This window comes from Oncorhynchus masou, chromosome 12 (assembly GCF_036934945.1).
Source record: "Oncorhynchus masou masou isolate Uvic2021 chromosome 12, UVic_Omas_1.1, whole genome shotgun sequence".
Taxonomy (NCBI): Eukaryota; Metazoa; Chordata; class Actinopteri; order Salmoniformes; family Salmonidae; genus Oncorhynchus; species Oncorhynchus masou.
In genome coordinates this window covers 29,207,352-29,218,494 of record NC_088223.1, presented here as the reverse complement: position 1 = coordinate 29,218,494, position 11,143 = coordinate 29,207,352, and positions in this window count along the sequence as shown.

Sequence of the window (11,143 nt, the reverse complement as noted above, 5' to 3'; positions counted from 1 at the left end):
ACACCTTTTTGGGTTGTAGTCTGCCATAAAACCCAAAGAAGAAGAAGAAGTGCTGGGGACATTTAAAGTCAGATCTGACACCAGCAACACACCACCAGATGGGACAGGCCTCACGCAAGTCACTGATACAGCAGCTGCCTCTGACGAGGACTACTACTGCTGCTTCTACCCCTGTGGAGAGAGGAGCTGCTAACAGGAGTGACTCCGTACACTGCTCGGGAAGAGCCGTACAAACCCTTCAAGAAGAGACTAACAAACCCTGCACAGGGAGAGCCGAACAAACGTCAACCACCGCTCTGTGTGAGTGAAGTACTGCTACATTTTGGTGAGCTGGCTTCCCGGCGTGGTTGTGGTGTTTTATTATTATTTTTAAATACTTTAACTCCCCCTTTTTTATGAATACTTAATAACCATAAACTGTCTGTCTCTTCCCTGTTTGTTGTTTCCAGGATTCTAAAGATCTTTGGTTGTAGTGTATTACCATTCTAGGGTTAGTGTTCTGCCTCATTATGCTATTAGGCACTAAGTTTTTATTTTATTTGTTTAGTTTGTTAGCTCAGGGCTTCCATGGTACTTTATGGTGCCAATAAACAGGAAATTGGATGCATTGTCAGCTGACCAGATGTTATATGCAACTTGTCTAAGACGTTCATCTTGCTATATCAGATGTGTTCTACAGCAGATGTGAATCAGATTTGTGTTTAAATTGATCGCCCTGCTAGCTTAGCCTATATATTCATTGCTGTACAGCAGATGGCTTCACTTACTATGTGGCTATTTCACTGATCTGTCAAGTTTGTTTTGGGCATTATGACTAAGGCTGAGCTGTGTCAGTGAATTAATTATTTTGTACTTTAGTTTCATCAATCATGGAATACTGGAGAAAGCATAATACTGACTCTTGACAGGGTTTTTGAATGGAGTTGGCTGTCTAATTTCTGTTACACACACATCGAGGCCTAAGGAGGACAGTACAGTTAGTACTTTTATCCTACTCCAATTTGGACCCATAGGTTATTGGAGCTCGGCTTCGCCTAGCTCTCTCTTCAACCCAAGATTCAGGAGCCCTGCTCTGGAAAGCTCCGGCTCAATTTACCACTGGTTTTAAGAGTCACAGACAATTTGACATAGGCTGTTTGTTCTGATAATGGTCCTGAGGTTGCCAGGCAGCTGGAAGCAGAAGGCACAGTTCTCCTGGCTTGGAGTTTTTCTCATGCATTTTATGGAGGTGGTTAAAAGGGCAGACCAGTTCTATACCATCCCAGAAGTGGCTTATAGTTCTGTCTATACTCCACCATCTGTTTTGACAGGGGCTATATGCATTATAGTCAGTAGGCCTAAATCCCAAGTGAATTTGGAAAGATTGGTACCATTGTAACTCCATCCAATGTGTGTTTTTATGAGATATATTTATAAGATCAAGACTGACAACATTAAATGTGTCGCACATAGTTTGTGTACAAGGGAATGACGCATGTTTAAAAACACAGACATGTACTTTTGATATTTACAATAATAAAGGAAATGTATTAGTGCTTGAACAAGGCTTACATGTTGCCATAAATGTTGCTATAAATGTCACAGTGCACGCCAGAGCACTTTCCCCAGTCTCCCCTGCCAACACCCAACTAGAAACACCTGCCATTGGCACTATGAAAATCAACCGCCACTTCGGCCAACCATCTGTATTCACTTTTTATATTTTTGGTTAATTATTTAATCATATTATATTTCTCTCCCTTGTCAGCAGAGCTTGATCAGAATAAGTCAGTGTGGCTTTGTGTTTGGATTACAGTGTTTTATTACTAAGCAAAAAGGCCAGTGTGGGTGTGGTATATGGCCAATATACCACGGCTAAGGGTTGTTCATAGGCACCACACAACACAGAGTGCTAGGACACAGTCCTTAGCCGTGGTATGTTGGCTATATACCACAAACCCCAGAAGTGCCTTATGGCTATTATAAACTGGTTACCAACGTAACTAGAGCAGTAAAAATACATGTTTTGTCACAGTATGATACAGTATCTGTTTTACCATTTAGAAATTAAAGCACTTTATGTATCTAGCCCCCCCATTTGAAGGTGTCATAAGTGTTTGGACAAATTCAATTTATAGTAGTCAAAAGTGTACTATTTGGTCCCATATTCCTAGTACGCAATGACTGCATCAAGCTTAAAGGGGCTTTTAAAAAGTAATGACTCAGGGGTGTGAGATATTTCTGTACTTCATTTTCAATAAATTTGCAAAATTAAAAAAAAAACATGTTTTCACTCATTATGGGGTATTGTATGTAAATGGGAACGAAAAAACAAATTGAATACATTTTGAATTCAGACTGTAAAAACTAAATATGGAATAGGTCAATAGGTATGAATACTTTCTGAAGGCACTGTACACACACTTTACACTGACACTCACACAAAACCCGCACACATAACACACACAGGCATACACACACTTACATGTACACATAATTTGCTGCTGCTACTCTGTTATTTGTTTTACTCTTATTATCTATCCTGATGCCTAGTCACTTTATCCTGCTTTCATGTACATATCTACCTCAAGTACCTCGTACCTCTGCCCATTAATCTGGTATTCCCTGCTTCATTCTTGTGTATTTTATTCATTTTACGTTACATTTTTTTTACTGCATTGTTAGGAAGGGCTCGTAAGCAAGCATTTCACAGCTATATTTGGTGCATGTGACAAATAAAATGTCCTTTGATTTGAAACATCAGGTTCTTATAGAAGATCATATTTTTAACAGATTGATGAGGCTTTGTGTTCCTGTTATATTACTTCCATTGAGTCCCTTGTTGTAGAACATAAAGGAGAAACCCTACAGCACATCTTAGTTGTTAAATCCATCTACCAGAGGTGATCATACAGCTTCAGGCTCTGAGACATTTGGTGCTAGCGATTGCTCTGTAATAGTGATTGCAACCTATTATGCCCCACCCCCTCCCCCAAAAGAGAGTTAAAAGGATGAATAGACGAATGAGAGACCTGGAAATAGCTGTGCAGAGATGCTCACCATCCAACCTAGACAGAGCTTGAGAGCATCTGCACAGAGGAATGGGAGAAACTCCCCAAATACAGGTGTGACAAGCTTGTAACGTCATACCCAAGAAGACTTGAGGCTGTAATAACTGTCAAAAGTGCTTCAACAAAGTACTGAGTAAAGATTCTGAATGCTTACGTACATTTTATATTTACGTTTTTTATTTTTAATACATTTGCCAAAATTTCTACAAACCTGTTTTTGCTTTGCCATTATGGGGTAGATTGATGAGAGAAAACAATTTAATCCATTTTAGAATAATGTGGAAAAAGTCAAGGGGTCAGAACACTTTCTGAATGCACTGTCTATACAGTGCTTTCATTTCCAAACGGTAAAACAGATATGTATGAATACACCGTCAAATAAAAAGGCACATAATGTAGAACCCTCTGTGGAAAGGGTTTTACGTAGAACCTCTACCTGGAACCAGAAAGGGTTCTCCCTGGAACCAAAAAGGGTTCTCCTATGGGGACAGCTGAAGAACTGTTTTAAGTTCTAGATTATAACCTTTTTTGAAAGAGTGTCAGAGAGTGTAAATAAAAGTAATGTTAAGAAGCGTATCCAACGCCTTTGAGCAGAATCTGGATTTCAAAGGTAATGCCTGACAGCAAAGAAAAGGAAAACTCGGCACAGGGCGATGTTCCCAAGTGTAGTTATTATAACATTTTACTTTCTACCCTTGGATCTTCAAGGTTGGTTGAAGCGCTTTCTCACCTCACAGACCCTTAGGTCTTCATCAGTGTGTGTGGTCTTCCTGTTTGTGCTGTGTGAACCTTACTTTACCAGAGACTCCAGAGAAATAAGATTCTTCAAAAACCAAAGCATAAAAGAGACTAGTCACAAACATAAAACAGACTATTCAGGAAATGTAAAGGACACAGCTGAGTAGACTGGAGAAGATTACTGCAGAAACATTAAAGTCAAAAGCAAACTGAATGGAAGATGTATGCTCGTGACAGGGGATCAGACCTAGTGCATAGTGAATAGGGGATCAGGAGATGTTTCTTGACAGCAAAGATCTTCTATAGACCTCTGTTGCAGTGTGTGGAAGTGTTGAAGCAGACAGTAGGGATCGGCATTTGAAATGTTTTGACTGTTTGAGCACTCGCATATTCTCTTTTAACTCAAATAAACAAATATATACTGTATATACAGTACCAGTCAAAAGTTTGTACACACATACTCATTCAAGGGTTTTCTTTATTTTTTAAAATTGTACAGTGTGGGGGAAAAGTATTTGATCCCCTGCTGATTTTGTACGTTTGCCCACTGACAAAGAAATGATTTGTCTATAATTTTAATGCTGGTTTATTTGAGCAGTGAGAGACAGAATAACAACAACAAAATCCAGAAAAACGCATGTCAAAAATGCTATAAATCGATTTGTATTTTAATGAGGGAAAGAAGTATTTGACCCCCTCTCAATCAGAAAGATTTCTGGCTCCCAGGTGTCTTTTATACAGGTAACGAGCTGAGATTAGGAGCACACTCTTAAAGGGAGTGCTTCTAATCTCAGTTTGTTACCTATATAAAAACACCTGTCCACAGAAGCAATCAATCAATCAGATTCCAAACTCTCCACCATGGCCAAGACCAAAGAGCTCTCCAAGGATGTCAGGGACAAGATTGTAGAACTACACAAGGCTGGAATGGGCTACAAGACCATCGCCATGCTTGGTGAGAAGGTGACAACAGTTGGTGCGATTATTCGCAAATGGAAGAAACACAAAAGAACTGTCAATCTCCCTCGGCCTGGGGCTCCATGCAAGATCTCACCTCGTGGAGTTGCAATGATCATGAGAACGGTGAGGAATCAGCCCAGAACTACACGGGAGGATCTTGTCAATGATCTCAAGGCAGCTGGGACCATAGTCACCAAGAAAACAATTGGTAACACACTGTGTGTGTTATGCTGAGCACTTAAGCACTTGTTGGCTGCTTTTCCTTCACTTTGCGGTCCATCTCATACCAAACCATCTCAATTGGGTTGAGGTCGGGTGATGGTGGAGGCCAGGTCATCTGATGCAGCACTCCATCACTCTCCTTCTTGATTGAATAGCCCTCACACAGCCTGAAGGGGTGTTGGGTCATTGTCCTGTTGAAAAACAAATTATAGTCCTTACAAAGCGCAAACCAGATGAGAATTCCGTATCGCTACAGAATGCTGTGGTAGCCATGCTGGTTAAGTATGCCTTGAATTTTAAATAAATCACAGACAGTGTCACCAGCAAAGCACCCCCACACCATAACACCTCCTACTCCATACTTCTTGGTGGGAACCACACATGCGGAGACCATCCGTTCACACACTCTGCGTCTCACAAAGACATGGCAGTTGGAACCAAAAATCTCACATTTGGACTCATCAGACTAAAGGTCAGATTTCCCCCAGTCTAATGTCCATTGCTCATGTCTCTTGGCCCAAGCAAGTCTCTCCTTCTTATTGGTGTCCTTTAGTAGTGGTTTCTTTGCAGCAATTCGACCAATAAGACCTGCTTCACATGGTCTCCTCTGAACAGTTGATGTTGAGATGTGTCTGTTACTTGAACTCTGTGAAGCATTTATTTGGCCTGCAATTTCTGAGGCTGGTTAACTCTAATGACCTTATCCTCTGCAGCAGAGGTAGCTCTGGGTCTTCCTTTCCTGTGGCAGTCCTCATGAGAGTCAGTTTCATCATAATGCTTGATGGTGTTTGCCAATGCACAGGAAGAAACGTTAAAAGTTCTTGAAATGTTCTACATTGACTGACCATTATGTCTTGAAGTATTGATGGACTTTTGTTTCTCTTTGCTTATTTGAACAGTTTCTGCCATAATATGGACTTGGTCTTTTACCAAATAGGGCTATCTTCTGTATACCACCCCTACCATGTCACAACACAGCTAATTGGCTCAAATGCATTAAGAAGGAAAGAAATTCCACAAATGAACTTTTAACAAGGCACACCTGTTAATTAAAATGCATTCCAGGTGACTACCTCGTGAAGCTGGTTGAGAGAATGCAACGTGTGTGAAAAGCTGTCATTAAGGCAAAGGGTGGCTACTTTGAAGAATCTCAAAGAGAAAATATATTTTGATTTGTTTAGCACTTTTTTGGTTACCACGTGATTCTACGTGTTATTTCATAGTTTTGATGTCTTCACTATTATTCTACAATATAGAAAATAGTACAAATAATGAAAAACCCTAGAATAAGTAGGTGTGTCCAAACTTTTGACTGGAACTGTATATTTTTTTAATTCAAGGCCCGCACTGGAAATCTATTCCAACAATGCTCAATAATGCCTAATTTATCATAACCTTTACAGATGACAACTCCTAATTGCTAATTTGCCCCATATATATTCAGTCAATAAACAGGTGCCTTTTAAGTTTCATTTATTGAAACCGTAGTATTTAACTTTTTATATTATATCATGGAACACAATCTTCAAAAAGGCAATAAACCGGTCTCAGGTACAGGAATGGCTGAAAAAGCATAACACTGATTTAAAATTGACCCTAGAAATAGTACTGTTGCGAGATCTGGAGATACCGGGTCAGTCAATTACTAATACTCTTAATAAAAGTATGTATCTTCAACTCGCAATCTGGGGAATCTATTCGATTAGATAGATTGAAATTGTATGTTAAACATCACAGCATAGTTGAAAGATATAAGGTGCATTGAAATTTGAAGAAGGGGGCCAGCAGAGATAGGTGGAATGGGCTGAGGGAAGCTGAGGGTTTGGGATGCGGAGTTGGAGAGAAGTGGGAGTGGATTTTCTGGGTGCGGGATAGAATGATGGTCAAAGATATTAAAAAAGAAGTCAAAATAAAACATAAAAAGTAAGTTTGAATGACACCGAGGGGCAGTGTTGTTACAGATAATGCCAGTTTTCCTGAGGCTGAATCCGTGAAGGTGTTTGTACACACATAGATGCACACATAGACGGACACACACACACATCTAAATAGTGCCATACTGTAACGGGTGCGCTGAGAGTCGGGAAGCAAGTTCAGGGAGTGAGTGTATTGATAAATAAAATAAACAATGAACACAAAACACAACCGAACAGACATAAAAACAGAGTCAATAACACCTGAGGAAAGAACCAAGGGGGGTGACAGATACATGGAAGATAATCAAGGAGGTGATGGAGTCCAGGTGAGTGTCATGAGGCGCAGGTGTGCAAGATGATGGTGACAGGTGTGCGGGATAATCAGCAGCCTGATGACCTAGAGGCACAAACATGCATTCAACATATTCAGTTGTCCTTGCTGCTATGATTTTTGTTGTCCTAGATGTCCTTTGTTTTTACATTGTTGTTTTCTGTTTTCATGTCTTTCTCTTTTTTCTCTTTTGTTAATTTTGTTGATTGTTGGTGCATTGGGAGGGGTGGGGGGGTCTTGGGGGTGGTTAATGGAATTATTTAATCATTTTCTTCTGGGGGTGGGGCTGTGGGGTAGGGGGGTCTTGGATGTTTGAGGGGAAGCTCTTGGTGAAGGGCGTTGAGCAGGGCGTTGACCCTGGTCACTTCTGCGTGTCACTCTGGATGGGAGGCTGTTAGGTGACTAATGTCATGTGGTTGTTGAGCAGCTTCACTGCAAGTATATTGTACATTTTAAATATTCAATAAACATTTTTTTAAAGGCAGTAACCTCAGCAGTGGCGTTTGCTTGTAGGTGCCTATGGATGTGCAATGTCATAGCCTTGTTTTGTTAATTTAGCAGACAAGACTCTCTTATTTCCAGAGCCCTTATCACAGTCAAGACACACCTATGTTAAGATTAAAAACATGATGTAATATAACAGATTATACAATGGGTGGGTCTAATCCTGAATGCTGATTGGTTAAAACCTCATTCTAGCTAGTGTCTATTCCACAAATTACCACCGGCTAAATCTATGATGTTAAAATGCCAATTTACTCTGTTCCATCTGACTGCGCAATTCACTGTCTCATCAGCCCAGCCAGGCACTTTATCAACTATAAAAGCCTCTAGACATTATCTCACATTTCTTTTTAGGCTAACATTTTGTTTTCAACAGAGGAGATTTGTATAAAGCTTTCTGTTTGTCTCTCTGACATTTGCAACATTGTTTGTAAGTCGCTCTGGATAAGAGCGTCTGCTAAATGACTTAAATGTAAATGTAAATGTTTCAATATAAAAATGTGATCTCTAGCTGTCCTATAGTAATGAACGTGTTGGGAGTCGGGACGAGACAGACAGGCAGTGTTTCTTATCCAGTCTAAATCATGAATCAGCTGGCATCATTTTTATGGATATTTATTTACGAAGAAATGTCAATTGAAAAAAGGTTAAGCTAAATGAAGTGCAGCTAGTTTGCAGTTGTTCCAACTTCAGTTTGAAGTGATTGTGTTAGCTGTGTCGTTGGCTAGTTACTCTGAACAACAGTGTTCTGACGAGTGAGCATATTTTCTATGCCGGGTGAAATCGTGCCTCATTAGCTCATTGTTATGGATGCATCCAAATAAATGTCACTAGAAACATCTTAAACAAATACTGTAAACGTTGTTGTTATTCCAGCTGCACTTTTTGACGTGACTGTAAGTTAGCCATAGTTGGCTAGCTATCAAGCAAGGGATAAGAATGTTTTAGAACACAGGGCTAGATACAGAACAAAAAGACTGAACGACTGCGTCGCGTCCATAGATACAGAACAAAAAGACTGAACGACTGGGTCGCATCTCTGGCAACTGAACCGATAGAACGAACGACCTGCTGAATTGGGTAGCAACCCTATATTTGTGTCGGGCCTATATCTTGTGGAAGGATGAAATAGTATGAATAAATTCATCAAAATAATATTTTTCATGAAAATATGTCAATCGTTATTTGAATATGTTGGTAACCTGTTGTATAAAAGTGAGAATGTCCTCAAAGCCGGTGTTTGGCAGATATGTTTGTAAGGGGGTTGTTATGCACGAGACAAAGTTTCCAGTGCGAAGTGATACGCATCTCGCATCTGGAACAGTTATTTGTGTGTGATCATTTGAAACGGGCTCAATTTAGTTGAAAGTACATTTTTGCTGGGTTACAAACCAAAATCTGTCTTATTTTCGATACACAGACGTTCGATATGGTTTATTCTGCCAGTTCTTTGGAATTTTCCAAATGGATTAACATTTCCACATTAAATGCTGCATGGTGATGAATTACGGCAATGACATCAGTTTGGTGAGGTCTAGGCTTAATGGAAATGATGAAAATACGGTCTTTGTCTTTTGCTTTTGCGTCATTTCAGTGTGGAACCTGTCCATGTTTAAGGGGGTTATAGCCTAGGCTAACCAATCCTAAACCGCACTAGCAATTTGCAAAATAGCCTCATCGGAAAATAGACGTTATGCAATTATTAATATTTGCTACATCAATCAACCAGTTCATTCTGAATGTGATAAAACTGACATTATTTGTCAAGGAATGTAGCTTGTGTATCCCATCATTTAGATACGTTTTTATAGGCATTTATTTCTGTAGGCCTAACAGGAGTTTGTGTGCCCCGTTAGCGTGTGTAGAGGAGGTAGTCGGAACGCAATCGAGTGAGCGATACACAGAGGGGAAAGGGAATTTAAGGAGAAGAATGATGCTTGGCTTGGTTTCTTTTTTGTTGTGGCCTGTAAATGCACATGTAGAAATGGAACACAAGAGCCGAAGACAACATAACATTTTTTGAGGAGATAAAATGTCACTGGCATTTCGGGCAGCCGCAAAGCATATTACACCAAATTCTTTTACATTATCTTTTATTTTTATCCCTGGTTAAAGATCGAGTTTTGATGTCCGTTCGAGTACTCGAGTACTTGATTACTCATACCCGTCCCTAGCAGACACTAAGATAAGCTGCTTCACCCAGGGCTCCCATCCCTCCAAGAGACTCGCTGATTGGAGGGACAGAGTAGCACCCTGATTCCCTGATATCTTGTGTTGCAAGAGGATGACAGTTGAAGAAAACAGGGGACAACAGTGATCAGCCAATGTGTGTTTGTGTTGTTTTCTCTGTCCTGACGTGAGTGTGGGCGTAAGGCCAGACGTTCCCTGCCCCTAGCGACGAGCGTTAAGCCAGTGGTGACAGTGATGGTCACCACACACTATTCCAGACGCCTGTGGTGCATGGAGAGACAGAGGGATAGAAGGAGTGAGGAGGATATGTCTGTCTTCCCACACACCTGACTTCTGTTTGACACACATCAGCCAGCATGCAAAGCAGCTAGCACATTGGCGGGTGACCTGAGGTGGTTCAGTGAACCATGCTCGTCTGATGATTACCCTGGCCTAAGACCTGAAGACTTGTGTTGGTTCTCCAAGCTAATGCCTAGGCTTTAGCTTAGTGGGCTAACTGATGAGCTGAAACATTGAACTCTGGATCCCCCTGTCAGGTCTTTGCAAAGCTGACCTCTATTACGAAAACCACAACACAGAAGCTACATTATACAGTATACATTCCCATCACAAACCATTAGGCATACTCCACTGAAGCAGACACTGTGCATATTTAGGTTGGAGTAAAGGGTGCTACTTACCAGAAGAGTCATTCATTCTTTATCTTGAGTGTAACAAGTCTGAGAGTTTAGAGCCCTTTAGAGCCTGGTTTCACTTTAAATCAGAAGATGGCTCATTGTAAAGGCTGGAATGGAATTGATGGAACAGTTTGATGTGTTTGATACTGTTCAATTCATTGATTACAGCTCTTACAATTAACTTCTCCACCCTCATAAAGCGTTAACTGTTGTGGCGTAGTCACATGAAAGGATTTTAACAATCACAGGTCTTGTGGGAATGAGCTATTAATTGAATCTCGCTGGTTTCATCAGATAAGACCTCAAACTAGGTTTTCACTTCCTTCCTAAATAATCTGACTAGCTACTGATGACTGCATATTGAGGCTCATGGGTAATACTTCTATGTAAATTGCCTTTGATTGGAGGATGAGGGTCTAGATTCAGATGCTCAAAGAAAAGTTTCAAATACATTTCTTGGTTGGCCACAGAGCTGCCAGTAGAGAGTGAATACTGAATTACTTTTTCAGATATGTTCTTGAAAGTACCCATGTGTGATTTTAAAACCTCTCCCAT